Raw genomic sequence first — 16,807 nt, forward strand, 5'->3', positions numbered from 1 at the left:
TTGCTGACAATGTGTTTGAGAGTGAATAAAGTGCATTTTCGAACAATGGTTGTGTGTGCCAAGCAATAAAGCACATCACACTAAATGTGTTCCATCAGTGCCAAAACCCTAACCCTAACCCTAACCCTAACCCTAACCCAAACCCAAACCCTAACCCTTCTCAGCTACATGAAACTGTTAGAACGGGATGCGAAGCTGCGTCAGGCACACTTGGAATGAGCCTCGTGGCACCTTCCGCTGGCTCACAATGACCCGCCGTATCATCCTTTGCTCACAATGTGTTTGGGAGTGAATAAAGTGCATTTTTGAACAATGGTTGTGTGTGCCAAGCAATAAAGCACATCACACTAAATGTGTTCCATAAGTGCCAAAACCCTAACCGTAACCCTTAACATAACCCTAGCCTAACCCTAACCCTAACCCTAACCCTAACCCTAGCCCTAACCCTAACCCTAACCCTAGTTCGAGTTCTCGCCCTAGCCCTAGCCCTAGCCCTTACCTAGCCCTAGCCCTAGCCCTAGCCCTAGCCCTAGCCCTAGCCCTAACCCTATCCTTAACCCTAACCCGAACCCTAGCCCTAGGGTTAGGGTTAGGGTAAGGTTTAGGGTTACGTTTAGGGTTTTGGCACTTATGGAACACATTTAGTGTGATGTGCTTTATTGCTTGGCACACACAACCATTGTTCGAAAATGCAAAATGCTAGGGCTAGCGCTAGGGTTAGAATTAGGGCTAGGGCTAGGGCTAGGGCTAGGGCTAGGGCTAGGGATAGGGTTAGGGTTAAGCGTTAGGTTTAGGGTTAATGTCAGGGTTGGGTTAGGGTTAGGGTTAGGATTAGGGTAAGGGTAAGGGTAAGGGTAAGGGTAAATGTTAGGGTAAGGGTAAATGTTAGGGTTGGGTTAGGGTTAGGATTAGGATTAGGATTAGGATTAGGATTAGGGTTAAGGGTTAGGGTTAGGGCTAGGGCTAGGATTAGGGTTATGGTTAGGGTTATGGTTAGGGTTATGTTTAGGGTTAAGGGTTAAGGGTTAAGGGTTAAGGGTTAAGGGTTAACAACCATTGTTCGAAAACGCATTTTATTCACTCTAAAACACATTGTGAGCAAAGGATGATATATGATGATACATAAGTTATTCTATTTTTACTATATTCTACTATTCTACTATATTCTTATGACCTCTTCTTACTATATTCTTGTGACCTGTTCTTCTTCTGACCTACAAGCATTTCATATCACTCACATAGCAATGTAAGATTAATGCTGTGACGCCTGCACTTGTGGTGTACATCATGAAAAAAAAACATAACAGAACATTCCTCAGCAGATAGTTTCACCACACTCTTAGGAGTCGTAACTGCACAGGTCAGGAGTAGATGCGACCTCAAGGAATGTGTGTGTGTGTCCCCAGAGGATCACATGCCAAGGATGAGATACCCACACCATATGATAACATGTTGTACGAAAGAACCAGTTTCAACTTGTTTAGTTAAACCCCCTCTCCTTAGAAAACTTGTGTAACTAGGGCATCCCTGACTAAATAAAAGCATGGAGAAAGGAGACTGTTTCAGAGTTGGTCGGAGGGTTGTAACTGGGCAGTCTCCATCACGCTCCTTGCAAGTAAAAAGAAACTCATCTCTCTGTGTCTTCCTTTGTACAGGCAGTGTTTTTTACAAGTGTTGGGGTTTAAACCTGACATTTAATTGGTCCTTCGAGCCGGAATTCCAAGACACCTGACGATCCCAGCAGGCAAGCGAGATCCAGGCAAGACTGTGGCCACAGCATTAAGACCCTTTCCGGGACTGGTCCCTCTCTTGCGGGCTGGGATCCGAAGGTTGAAGGAAATCCAGAGACGCAGAGATTGTGAGTACAAATTTTGTTTAAAAGAATGAAAGTGAGAAGAAGTAAAATAGAAAGAATACGTAAAATAGAAGAAGAAGAAGAGAATAAGTAAAATAGAAGAAGAAGAGAAAAGTAAAATAGAAGAAAAGTAAAATAGAGAAAAAGTATTAAAAGAAGAAGTACAAACCCTGCAGGTCAGACAGTTAAATTCCGTAGGTGGAGTAGATTCCCCTAGTTGAAACAGACTAGTTAAACTCTACATAGGATGAGCGGAGTCCTCTGGGCTGAAAAGATAAAAAAGTAAAATAGAAGTGTACCAAACCCTGACAATTCTAGGCTCTATCAGGTCAGACAGTTAAATTCCGTAGGTGGAGTAGACGCACCTATTTGAAACAGACTAGTTAAACTCTACATAGGATGAGCGGAGTCCTCTGGGCTGGAAATAAAAAAGCGCGAAGTGTGAATGTGAATGTATGAATGAAAATACAATTACTACTAGGTAACTGTGTTTTATACCAAACAAACAAGAAACAAATGGTGAGCCTTTGTGGATGCTTGTAGGCAAGAAAATTCCACCTGAAAAGGTTGAAGAGAATTTTACCACAAAATGTTGTTGATCACCATCTTGTTGAAAATAACCCCAGTGTTAGAACACGACAGGTGTTAAGAACCACTGGGTCTAAATTTAGTTCAAAATGGGGAAGGGACAAAGTAAAGAAAAACAAAAAGTCCTTGAAGAACTCTCGTGCAAGGACTGGAAGGTAGTTCAAAAAGAGGATAGTCTAGCAGTAGAACCCCTATATTATTGGATAAAACAGCACAAATTCAACGGAAAATTATCTACGGCATGTATTAGGGAGTTACAACAAAACATAAAAAAGAAATGTAAGCAGAACGAGAAGAAAATGAAAAAGGAAGGTTATGAGCAGACACAAGTCTGGATGAAAATAGCAGGACAGCGAGAGGAAGTTGAAAGAAGGGCAAGGCAGGAAAGAGAAGAGAAGGAAAGACAGCAGAAAGAAAAAGAAACACAACAGATAGAGCAGAAAGTGAAGGTTGTAAAAAGGAAGAGTCATAAGATAGTAAGGGAAATTTTACTTCATGAGTATCAGAAAGATGAAGCAAAAGTAATGAAGGAGAAAGACTCAGACACATTTTATACACGAAAGGAAGGTAACGAAAGAAGGGTCATGCCAACTCGGAGAAGATTTGGAGGAAGCGGTAGAGGAACAGGTAGACAGAATATACAAAACTATCCCAACAATGCTAGATGTTGGAATTGCGGTGAAGAAGGTCACTTCTCCCGTGATTGTGTCAAAGGAACCAAAAGCTATATTCAGCACGACTAGGCTTGTCTTAACAAATACAACCAGAACCAAATGATGAACCAGTAGTATAATTACAAGTACACCAAATAAAACTAAATTCATATGAAGGAATAAAACCAGCAATAGAAGATTTGTTAAAAAATTTAAGTCTTAGTAGAATGCGATAACCCACCACGTAATATCTCTATTTTCCCAGTGACAAAAAGTGCCACTCTCTGTGGGATGGAGAATGATAAAGGACAAGTTGTAAATCAAGCTGTGGTGGTGAGAGCACCTTGTGTGCCTGACCCACACACATTGTTAAATTCTTTACCAACAGATGTCACATGGTTCACCGTAGTAGACATCAGGCATTCTTCTCCATTCAAATAGAGAAAGAAAGTTCAGGTTCGCATTTATGTTTGCAGAAAGAATAAAAAACAAATAAATATATATATAATTTATTCACAAGCAATGATGGCCAGTATGTCCACGTTTCAACGCCCAAATGGAAGCCAGAAATTATTATATGTAGATGACATCCTACTAGCGTCACAAGATAGGAAGTCATGTGAAGAAGAAAGAAGGCCATAAAGTGAGTAAAGACAAACTACAATTTTGTAAGCAATCAGTGAAGTATTTAGGCCATCAGTTGACAGGACAAGGGCGAACCATTCTAACAGACAGAAAACAAGCAATCTTAATCTCCCTGAGGAAGGCCAACCACATGATTGTTATGAGCTAACAACACAAGTTGCAAAGTGTAGACCAGACTTATTAGATCAGACACTAACAAAAAGGGGTGATTTTGTAGATGGTTCCTCAAAGAAAAAATTATTTGGGAAAAACAATAATAGGCTATGCAGTCATAGCGCTTACAGAAGCATGCAAATTAATGAAAGGTCAAAAGGTGACAATTTATACTGATAGCCAATATGTATATTCAACAGTACGTATCTTTGCACAATATTGGCAAAACAGAGGTATGATAACATCAACGGGAAAACCAGTAACTCATGCAGGATTATTAACAACTTTACTAGAAGCAGTGCAAATTGCCAAAACAAATTGCTGTATGTAAATGCACGGCACATACTAATAATTCGGATCCAATATCTTTAGGAAATATGTTCGCTGATAAAATGGTTAAACAAGCGTCACTAAAGGAACTGAACCATCTTAACACGGAAAAATTACAAGTACACTTTGAGATCCTGGCAGACATGTAACAACAGAATCCAAAGCAAGAAATTGACCACTGGCTAAGGAATAAAGCAACCCTGGACAAAAATGTTAATATGTCGACAGATAATAAAACAATCTTGAAGAAAAAAATGTTTTTGCAAGTGGGACGCTATTTTGAGCCATGGTTTTACACATGTCTCAACAGGAGGGATATGTGATATGTGCCACACTATTAACACCCACTTTACTACATATGGATTTTTGTATTTTTGTAGGATTTAATTCTTATTCAAAAAATTTTTGTAGAGCGTGTTTAGCGTGTACAAAACACAATGCCCAGGGCAGCTTGCAACCTCGGCGTGGCCAATTTCAAAAACCACAATACTTATTTCAAGAAATACACGTGGATTTCATTGAACTCAACAACAGTGAATGGAAAAAAATTCTGTTTAGTGATAATAGACTCATTTTCAAAATGGATAGAACTGTTTCCTACAAAACATCCAGATGCACTAACAGTAGCTAAAGCTCTATGTAAGGACATAATTCCACGCTATGGTATTTCAGAAAAAAAAAAATTACAGTGATAAACGATGACTAAATTATCCATCTCCATCTTAGTTTTTACCCTAACTGTACCTATTTGTGTCATGATAATAGCATTGTGGTATCTGCTGTAGATTTGTAGCTCCTCAACAACCTTCAGAGGAAGTCCGGCTACAAAGGGGGTTGTAATTCTAGTTTGCAGTCGTCTCAAACCGGTGAAGACTGTCCACAACTCTGTTGCGTTATTAGGAGGGGTTGCAGGTCTGCAGGTAAGATGATCACTCAGACGCATAAAAATAATTAAAAAATAAAATAAAATAAATAATAATAATAATAATTAATTAGCAGCAGTGACTGATCGGAATAATAATAGTAATGTCACTGCTACTATGGGAAAAGAATCTTAACATGCAGAAAAGAAGGGTGGGGGACCCTAACCAATCACAAGCACAGGTCAAACCTTGGATAATTAAGTGGGCATACAACAACTCCATATGTATGACCATAGCCCCAAATTCGACTACCGAACTCCAAATACCCATATCATCGTTGAAAGGATTTTCAAATAGACGTCAGGTGTCAAGGGAGACATATGCTAGTTATTGGTGGTACACGTGTTAGATTTAAGTTGGGACACATTGATTACCACACAGGAAGGTGATTACTGGGCACTGGGCATAATAAAATTATGTTAAAGAAACATGGGGCAATATTAAGTATGACATTTGCTTTTAGCTCAGCTAAGCTCAACCCATATGACCAACCATTGGGCACTATTTTAAATACCTCGTGTTGGGGTTTCCTTTTATGGGCCTACTCTTCTGGGGCAGATCCCTACTTTCCTATAATTATATGCGAAAATCAAACCATGATCCCCGTTGAACTGCCAATCACAAATAACTACACACGTCACGCTGGAGTTAAAATATCCGTAATTCGAAATACAGATGATTGGTTTCATGCCACTACGGGCATTTCACAACAAAGCAATAACTGGCTGCTGCTAGTGGAACAGGCAGCAAATATGTTAAATCAAGGAGATTGTGTAGTATGTATGGGAGCCAGACCAGAATCAAAGAAATCAGTGTCAGGGTGGGATAGAAATGATCCCACCTACAGTATTGGAGTTCCAAGAGGAGTCCCTAATGAATACAAATTAGTCAACCAGATAGCACTGCTGCTATCTGCACTGCTGCTAATACAAAACCTGTTCTTCTTCTTCTGACCTACAAGCATTTCATATCACTCACATAGCAATGTAAGATTAATGCTGTGACGCCTGCACTTGTGGTGTACTGTACATCATGATTAAGGGAAAAAAGAACATAACAGAACATTCCTCAGCAGATAGTTTCACCACACTCTTAGGAGTCGTAACTGCACAGGTCAGGAGTAGATGCGACCTCAAGGAATGTGTGTGTGTGTCCCCAGAGGATCACATGCCAAGGATGAGATACCCACACCATATGATAACATGTTGTACGAAAGAACCAGTTTCAACTTGTTTAGTTAAACCCTCTCCCCTTAGAAAACTTGTGTAACTAGGGCATCCCTGACTAAATAAAAGCATGGAGAAAGGAGACTGTTTCAGAGTTGGTCGGAGGGTTGTAACTGGGCAGTCTCCATCACTCCATCAAACAGAAACTTATCTCTCTGTGTCTTCCTTTGTACAGGCAGTGTTTTTTACAAGTGTTGGGGTTTAAACCTGACACCGTTCTATCTGCAACAGTTTCATGGGGCTGAGAAGCACTGCTGTGGAGTTAGAGCGAAAATGAGAAAAAGTGTTTCACTTGCTGTGATAATGTATTTCAAGCAGCAAGCAGCTTTGTGGTATAAATCTTCTTCATATATGTGTGCCACGTCCAAAAAAGCACTTTACTCGCTCAGAGAAGAAGGGTTAGGGTTTAGGGTTAGGGTTAAGGGTTAAGGGTTAGGGTTAGGGTTAGGGTTGGGTTAGGGTAAGGGTTAGAATTAGGGCTTAGGGCTTAGGGTTAGGGCTAGGGCTACGGCTACGGCTACGGCTACGGCTAGGGTTAGGGTTAGGGTTAGGGTGAGGTTTTGGGTTAAGAGTTAAGGGTTAGGGCTAGGGCTAGGGCTAGGGCTAGGGCTAGGGGTGGGGCTAGGATTAGGGTTAGGGTAAGGGTAAGGGTAAGGGTAAGGGTTAATGTTCGGGTTAGGGCTAGGGCTAGGGCTAGGGCTAGGGTTAGGGTTAGGGTTAGGGTTAGGGCTACGGCTAGGGTTAGGGTTAGGGTGAGGTTTTGGGTTAAGGGGTAGGGCTAGGGCTCGGGCTAGGGGTGGGGCTAGGATTAGGGTTAGGGTAAGTGTTAATGTTAGGGTTGGGTTAGGGTTAAGGGTTAGGGTTAGGGTTAGGGTTAGGGTTAGGGTTAGGATTAGGGCTAGGGCTAGGGCTAGGGCGAGGGTTAGGGCTAGGGCTAGAGTTCGGGTTAGGGTTAGGGCTAGGGCTAGGGCTAGGGTTAGGGTTAGGGTTAGGGTGAGGTTTTGGGTTAAGGGTTAGGGCTAGGGCTTATGGCTAGGGGTGGGGCTAGGATTAGGGTTAGGGTAAGGGTTAATGTTAGGGTTGGGTTAGGGTTAGGGTGAGGGTTAAGGGTTAGGGTTAGGGTTAGGGTTAGGGTTAGGGCTAGGGCTAGGGCTAGGGCTAGGGCTAGGGCTGGGGCGAGGGCGAGGGCGAGAGCGAGGGTTAGGGTTAGGTTTAGGGTTAGGGCTAGGGCTAGAGTTCGGGTTAGGGTTAGGGTTATGGTTATGGTTATGGTTAGGGTTAAGGGTTAAGGGTTAAGGGTTAAGGGTTAAGGGTTAAGGGTTTTAGGGTTAGGGTTAGGGTTAGGGTCAGGATTAGGGCTAGGGCTAGGGCGAGGGTTAGGGTTAGGGCTAGGGCTAGGGCTAGGGCTAGGGCTAGGGCTAGAGTTCGGGTTAGGGCTAGGGTTTAGGGTTAGGGTTAGGGTTAGGGTGAGGTTTTGGGTTAAGGGTTAGGGCTAGGGCTATGGCTAGGGGTGGGGCTAGGATTAGGGTTAGGGTTAATGTTAGGGTTGGGTTAGGGTTAAGGGTTAGGATTAGGATTAGGATTAGGGCTAGGGCGAGGGTTAGGGCTAGAGTTCGGGTTAGGGTTAGGGCTAGGGTTATGGTTATTGTTAGGGTTAAGGGTTAAGGGTTAAGGGTTAGGGTTAGGGTTAGGGTTAGGGTTAAGGGTTAGGGTTAGGGTTTTGGCACTTATGGAACACATTTAGTGTGATGTGCTTTATTGCTTGGCACACACAACCATTGTTCGAAAATGCACTTTATTCACTCTAAAACACATTGTGAAGGCGGGTCATTGTGAGCCAGCGGAAGGTGCCAGGTGGCTCATTCGAAGTGTGCCTGGCGCAGCGTCGCATCCCGTTCTATCTGCAACAGTTTCATGGGGCTGAGAAGCACTGCTGTGGAGTTAGAGCGAAAATGAGAAAAAGTGTTTCACTCGCTGTGATAATGTATTTCAAGCAACAAGCAGCTTTGTGGTATAAATCTTCTTCATATATGTGTGCCACGTCCAAAAAAGCACTTTACTCGCTCAGAGAAGAAGGGTTGGGGTTTAGGGTTAGGGTTAAGGGTTAGGGTTAGGTTAGTGTTATAGGGTAAGGGTTGGGGTTGGGGTTAGGGCTAGGGATAGGGATAGGGCTAGGGCTAGGGCTAGGGCTAGGGCTAGGGCTAGGGCTAGGGCTAGGGTTAGGGTGAGGGTGAGGGTGAGGCTTAGGGTTAAGGGTTAGGGTTAGGGCTAGGGCTAGGGCTAGGGTTAGGGTTATGGTTAGGGTTGGCTTCAGGGTTAAGGGTTAAGGGTTAGAGTTAGAGTTAGGGTTTTGGGCCTTCTGGAACACATTAAAAGAAGGGTTAGGGTTAAGGGACCCAACCCTTAACCCTAACCCTAGAAGGGTAGGGTTAGGGTTAGGGTTAAGGGACCCAACCCTTAACCCTAACCCTAACCCTTCTTCTCCCTAACCCTTAACCCTAACCCTTCTTCTCTGAGCGAGTGGAGTGCTTTTTTGGACGTGGCACACAATGTGCCTTAGGGTTAAGGGTTAGGGTTTTGGCACTTATGGAACCATTTAGTGCGATGTGCTTTATTGCTTGGCACACACAACCATTGTTCAAAAATGCACTTTATTCACTCTCAAACACATTGTGAGCAAAGGATGATACGGCGGGTGTGAGCCAGAGGAAGGTGCCAGGAGGCTCATTCCAAATGTGCCTGGCGCAGCTTGGCATCCCGTTCTATCTGCAACAGTTTCTTGGGGCTGAGAAGCACTGCTGTGGAGTTAGAGCGAAAATGAGAAAAAGTGTTTCTCTCGCTGTGATAATGTATTTCAAGCAACCTATAGGCTTTGTGGTAAAAATTTTCTTCATACATGGCAAATGTGTGCCACGTCCATAAAAGCACTCCATTCGCTCAGAGAAAGCCTCCGACGAGCGTTTTGGCACTATGGTACACATTTAGTGTGATGTGCTTGTGATGTTGCTTACAACACACAACCATTGTTCGAAAATGCACTTTATTCACTCTTAAACACATTGTGAGCAAAGGATGATACGGCGGGTCATTGTGAGCCAGCGGAAGGAGCCAGGAGGCTCATTCCAATTGTGCTTGACGCAGTTTCGCATCCTCTACTCTGTGCAACCGTTTCACTGCTGTGGAGTTGGAGCAAAAGCAAGCAAGCAAGCTATAGGCTCTGTGGTAAAAAAAAATTTCATACATGGCAAATGTGTGCCACGTCCATAAAAGCACTCCACTCGCTCAGAGAAGGCCTCCGACGAGCGTTTTGGCACTTATGGAACACATTTAGTGTGATGTGCTTTATTGCTTGCAACACACAACCATTGTTCGAAAATGCACTTTAATCACTCTCAAACACATTGTGAGCAAAGGATGATACGACGGCTCATTTTGAGCCAGGGGAAGGTGCCAGGTAGCTCATCCCAAGTGTGCCTGACGCAGCTTTGCATCCTCTACTCTGTGCAACCGTTTCACGTGGCTGAGAAGCACTGGAGTTGGAGCGAAAATGAGACAAAGTGTTTCACTCGCTGTGATAATGTATTTCAAGCAAGCTATAGGCTTTGTGGTAAAAAAATTTCTTCATATATGGCAAATGTGTGCCACGTCCAAAAAACACTTGCTTGAAAATGCTAACATGCTAACGGCTACCATGCTAGCACCTAGCAAGAGGCCCTCAAATTTATTAAGTGCCATGGTTGTCCTATAACCTCACTGCATCATACCATGTGTGTATTTGACTTTAGACATGAGTAAATTAGCTAAAATGTAAACATGCTAACAGTCATCATGCTAGCACCTAGCAAGAGAGCCTCAAGTTTAGAAAGTGCCAAGGTTGTCCTATAACATCCCTACATCATGCCACGTGTGTATTTGCCTGTAGACATGAGTAAATTAGCTTAAATGTTAACATGCTAACGGCTACCATGCTAGCACCTAGCAAGAGAGCCTCAAGTTTAGAAAGTGCCAAGGTTGTTCTATAACCTCCCTGCATCATACCATGTGTGTATTTGCCTGTAGACATGAGTAAATTAGCTTAAATGCTAACATGCTAACGGCCACCATGCTAGCACCTAGCAAGAGGCCCTCAAGTTCAGAAAGTGCCATGGTTGTCCTATAACATCCCTGCATCATACCATGTGTGTATTTGGCTTTAGACATGAGTAAATTAGCTAAAATGCAAACATGCTAGCAATTAGCATGCTAGCACCTAGCAACATAGCATCAAGTCATGAAAGTTGCCAGGCACTGCTGTGGTGTCTGTACATGTCATGTGTTGTTTTCCAATTGAAAGCAGCACTTGCCTTATCATGGAGTACTAAAGAGCAGAGAGTGTTTGACATGCGGGTCGATACTGAACTATCGATTCCTGACATGATGATAACACAGCTTATTGCTGTATCATGGATTCTATAAAAATGTTGATATTTTGATACGCTGGTCTCTGAGGTGCCTGGAGTCACTGTGCTTAATTAGAAAAATCAAACTTTTAAAATCTACACAATACATGAGCTGTATGGTATCAGCTGGGAAGGAATCATTGTAATCGCACATGTCGACACACGGTGGTTTTTGAAGGGAGGGGCTGTGAGGAGTAGGTGATGGCGGATGACAGTGAATCAACACAAAGGACTGAAAAGGCTGAATTGCTCATGTCAAACAGAAGCTACTTACGGTCAAACGATTCGAGATATCGACACCACGAGATGACTGTGAGCGGCCCGAAGGTGGGGCTTCACATAGATCTGCTTGTTTTGCATATCGGTTGAGAAACGACTGCAAGAGGAAGCAAGCTAGTTTATTGAATGTGATTACATGATATATACAGCTTTATCCCAACATTTCCCTCCTGTTCCAATTTACTCATTGTAAAACATCATTTATTGATCACTTCACGAGGATTTTCGATCATAAAGTCATAAACATATGAGAAAAAGTTACACCTAGAGGAGAAATGTCACTCATAGTTGCCTGGATCTGGAAAAAGATCAGGAATGTTAAAAGATGTTTCATCGTCATGGTCAACACTATCTTTAATGTTAACACCATCTTCGTCATCGTCATGTTGTGGAATAAGAGTGTAAGGCTCTTGAACATGTAACTGAATGGGTGAAATAGCAGAGGATATTATCTGGGTGCAAATCCTGCGAATAATGGGGATACAAATACATCCACACACTGCCAGAATGCCGACAAAAACTGTCACTGCCAATGCAATTGTCATTAAAAGAGGCTTCCACTTACTGAAGAAATCAGCGAACCCAGACCACATAGAGGTATCAACACCTGAATGCTCTTTCATCTTTTTATTTAGGGACTGAAGTCCATCCAAGGCCCTGGTGAGGCTGCCATCTGCTGCTGTATTGTTCGGAATGAACGTGCAACACTTCTCACCAAAAAGGGCGCAGACATGTCCTTTCTCCGCCAGCAACATGTCAAGAGCAATGCGGTTCTGGAAAGCCATCAAGGACGTAGCTGACAATTGCTCATGAATTGCTTGAAAACCATCTTGAGTATAATTTCCTAGCTTCTGCACATTGTAGTGGATGTAGTTGATCCTATCTACATTTTTATTTATTGTTATCCAAGGTACAATAGATTCCCACCCAGCTGCTATTTGGTTAACTATCTTGTAATCATCAGGAACACCACGTGGAACCCCTATTGCATCAATGTAAGTAGGATCATTTTCACTCCACCCCAAGTCTCTTTTAGCTCTAGTCCATAAATGAGGAAGTATGGTGTCAAATGTATGTAGTAGCTCAACCGCTGTGATCTGGAATATGTGTACAGGCAGAATTAAGGTAACAGCAGCACAATAACCTGTAGTATTGAAAGGTATATATTGTCATATATGGCGTTATCACCACACCACCACCATATGTCACTCCGTGATAAGGGTGTAAAATGTTCATCAACAGTTTCAGTTTCAGCACATTGAGAAGCGTTCAATGAACCCAATATTGTGCTGGTTCCAGTCCTGTGGATACATGTGAAATTACCCATTGCAACTTTATTGGAAAACAGTGGTTTCTTCTTCTCTGGACCTGTAAGGGGAAAACCTTATCGAAAATAGCAGTTTCCCGTGGGGTTGGTCTTCGTCATGACCTGTAAAAGGCAACTTTTATTCAAAACAGAAGGAACTATCTGCAGCAGCGGTCTTGGTCCCATGCAAACCACACAGTCCTGGTCGGTGGTGTTTGCTGCTTGCTCTGCCATGAGTAACCAGTTGTTGTTTTGGCCAGAAATACCAGTAAATACTTGGAACCAATCATCAGTGGTTTGAAGTACAGCTACTTTAACACCTGCTCTAATTGTTGCCCTGGTTAATTCTGGTCTCTGTAGTTTTGCTGAGTAAGTCTGGCATAACTGAATTGGGTAACACGTATCATAGCCTGTCCTCCATTGGCATAACAAGAATTCCCAACAGGTGCATCCCAACCACACACATGAAGTATCTTTGGTTGGAATTGGGCTTAGGAGCTGTCCTAATGTCAAATCTACAGTCAAAACTAAAGTTTTACCTTGGTTTTTCTCAACAAGTGACATTAGTGGCCTCTGATGTTTAGCGTAACTAGTTTTAGTATATGACGACCAGTCGTAACCTTGAAGATCTGCCACTAGTGTTTCCCAACCCCCTTCTCTATCATTAATCATGTACCAAGGACTCCCATCTGGCTTAGCATATACTCCCATGTGACGTAATTGCTTAACTGTTAGAGTGATGACTGTAGTTTTATTTTGTGGAATACATACTCTGAGCAGACTAAAATGTTGGTGTTGGCCACAAGCAGGATCTGTGATGTTTTGTTTTATGTTTAGGTCAGAAAAACGTTGCCTGTCCGGTTGTTGCAGCTGGTCATGAAGGAGTAAGCCTGTGCCTGTAATGATCATTCCAATAGCCACTGTAACCAATAATGCTATGCCTATTTTAACGTAGGCCATGTTGACAGGTATTCCCCGGCTCCCTCTAAAGTCCTACAAGGCTGTGGACAATCTTCACCGGGTTTGAGACGACTACACACTAAAAGTGCAGCCCCCTTTGTAGTCGGACTTTACCTTGCAGGACGGTAGGAACCCAAAGAAACCCTCCCAACAAGCCCTTTTTATTTATTATTATTTTTTTTATTACAATAAGTACCACAATGCTATGGTAATGACGCACATAAGAACTCCTACATTGAAAATCACGATAGAAGCAGTTAATTTAGTCATATTTCAGAATCTTTTTACAATGCGTCAAATGAATCCAAATAATTTGGTATCCAACTTCGACAATAATTCGTCAACCCTAGGAATGACATCATTTTTTTTTTTTTTATTGGTTTCGGTGCTTGTAATACTGCTTTTTTTCTATCTTCCAGTACAGTTCTTCCTGCTGCATTTAATTGGTGCCCTAAATATTTGACAGTTTCTTTACATCTTTGCAAGATGATGCAGCAAGGCAATAGTATCCATTATGCATGATTTTTTGTTAGGTGAGACAAGAAGGCTATCGTCAACATATAATAGTATTTGGCTTCCTCCTAGAGGAGAAAACTTTGCCATGCTTGTGCTCATAACCTGAGAATAAATTGTGGAACTTTCACAATATCCTTGCGGTAGTCTTGTATATGTATATCGCTTCCCTCTAAAAGAGAAAGCGAACCAAAATTGACTGTCTTTATCTACTGGAACTAAAAAGAATGCATCACTAATGTCTACTACCATAAAGTATGTAGCGTCTGACCTTAAAGAATTCAAAAGAGTATGTGGGTCAGGTACAAATGGCACCCTCTGAATTACTGCATTATTTACTTCTTTTAGATCCTGTACCAACCTCCAACCAACAGAAGGGGGAGTCTTTTTAACCGGAAAAATGGGTGTATTACACGGTGAATCTGGGCATTCAATTATTATTTTAGCTGTTATCAATTCAACAATCACAGGTTTTATTCCTTCATATGCATCTGGTTTCAACGGGTATTGACGCACACAAGGTCTGTGTTCAGTTTTTGCTCTAATCTGTACTGGTAATGTTCCCTTAATTAATCCTACGTCCGATGGTCCTTTTGACCATAGTGTTTCGGGAATACCGTTTAAGTACTCCTCCTCTTCACCGGTTAATAAATATTGTCACTCTATTTTATCTTGTAAATGTCTCCTCGGCCATGCCCTTGACTTCGGTCTATATACATATATTCCTCTTCCTGTGCTCACCTGTGCTGAGTTTTTTATTTTTTCTATTTTTTTAATTTATTTTTTGTTTGTTTTTGTGATATCACATCCGCAGGTACTGTTGGGTATCCTGTTGGATTTTTTTTCCTATTTTTCTGCCACCCTGTACTCTTTTTGTCTATTCTTTTTTCCTGTCTCTCTCTGCCCTGCTATTTTCATCCATACGTAAGTATGCTGAATGCCTTCTCTATTCATTTGTTTTTCCTTACAGTTAGTTTTGTTTCTGATTTTTTGCTGTAAGTCTTTTATTCCTGCCGTAGACAGTTTGCCATTAAAATCGTATTGTTTTATCCAATATTGTTTTAATGCGTCTGGATCCTGTTTTTCTACCATTATCCAATCTTTGCATTCTAGACTGTCTATTACTTTTTTACGTTGTTTACTTTGCCCTTTTCCCATTTTGGCAATTTGGTCCCAACTATGACGAGTGCTCCTAGGGAGTCCTAATAGTTGGGGATGTTCTTAGTGAGGTGGTGATCAATGCCTTATTGTGGTAATTGTCAAGCTTCTACCCCGGTGAGGGCGGACAATTCTTGCCTTTGCATCCACAACAAGTCACCACTTACAATCTCACTGTTTGGTATGGAGTTCGAAACCTAGTGGTAATCTTACTCCCATTCACACACACATGTTCACACACCTTTAACGCGTTTTCTTATCTTTGCCAGAGGACGCCACCGCCCTTGCAGAATTTAACTGTATCCTTTTCAACAGGCGAGTCTGCCCTCGCGCGGACTTTAACTGGTCTTTACTTTTACCTGATAAGAGTCTAGAATTGTCAGGGTTTTTATACCTTATCGCCTAACTCGTCACCCCTTGAATACCGGTATTTTATTTCACTCGTCACACATTCCTTTTTTAAGTGAAATATTCTACTCACGTCTCCGTGTTCCTGGATCTCCGTCAACCGTCGGATCCCAGCCCGAGAGGGAGGAACCAGTCCCGGAAAGGGTATATTTCGCTGTGGCCACAGACTTGCCTGGATCTCTCTCCCCCGCTGGAATCGTCAGGTATGTTGGAATCTGGCTCGAAGGACCAAGTTAATGTTAGAGTTAAACCCAAAACATTATCACCAACTGTGAAAGAAGACACAAAGATATTGCAATATAGGCTTGCAAGGAGAGTGATCAGAGACTGTTCAGTAACATTCATCCAACCTACTCTGAACACAGTCTCTGCTCTCCTTCTTTTTATTAATTAGAGTTTAGGTGTGCCCTATTACATAGGTCTCAATCGTCTAAGGGAGGGGGAACAGTTCACACGGTTGAGACTGGTTTCAACATCAATCATATTTTGAGAAAGCAGAGACAGATAGTTCAAGGAGACATTCTGTTATTGAATGTCTCAAGGAGACATCAAGCATATTTTGAGAAAGCAGAATGTCTCAAGGAGACATCCTGTTATTGAGTGTCTAAAGGAATGTGATGAGTTATGCAAGCGTGTGATCTATGTGCATGTAATAGTAACTTGGATAATATGAAGCAAGCTAGTTTATTGAATGTGATTACATGATATATACAGCTTTATTCCAACACTCACTCACGTCTTTTGACTGTTCTCAAACCCACACACACTCCCTCGGCCACCCCCTCCTCCCCCTGCTAATACATGCCTCTGGAGGGCAGTATGTGTAACAAGCTGCCGGTTTGGAGTTGTCTGTGAGGCTCATCAAATGTGCGTTAATCATACTTTACCGTGGCTGACATCTTGACAGCTGTCAGTGGTCGTTACGGAAAGTGTTGGAAGATATCAAGCTTGCTTTCCACAAGGACAACCACAATATCCTTCCTGTTTCAAAGGGCCTCTTTTTGTTTGGAAATATATGATAAAGGCGGCGGCACGGCGGTCTAGTGGTTAGCGCGCAGACCTTACAGCTAGGAGAACAGGGTTCAATTCCACCCTCGGCCATCTCTGTGTGGAGTTTGCATGTTCTCCTCGTGCATGCGTGGGTTTTCTCCGGGTACTCCGGTTTCCTCCCACATTCCAAAAACATGCTAGGTTAATTGGCGACTCCAAATTGTCCATAGGTATGAATGTGAGTGTGAATGGTTGTTTGTCTATATGTGCCCTGTGATTGGCTGGCGACCAGTCCAGGGTGTACCCCGCTTCTCGCCCGAAGACAGCTGGGATAGGCTCCAGCACCCCCCGCGACCCTCGTGAGGAAAAGCGGTAGAAAAT

Source organism: Doryrhamphus excisus, chromosome 16 (assembly GCF_030265055.1).
Source record: "Doryrhamphus excisus isolate RoL2022-K1 chromosome 16, RoL_Dexc_1.0, whole genome shotgun sequence".
NCBI classification, from domain to species: domain Eukaryota; kingdom Metazoa; phylum Chordata; class Actinopteri; order Syngnathiformes; family Syngnathidae; genus Doryrhamphus; species Doryrhamphus excisus.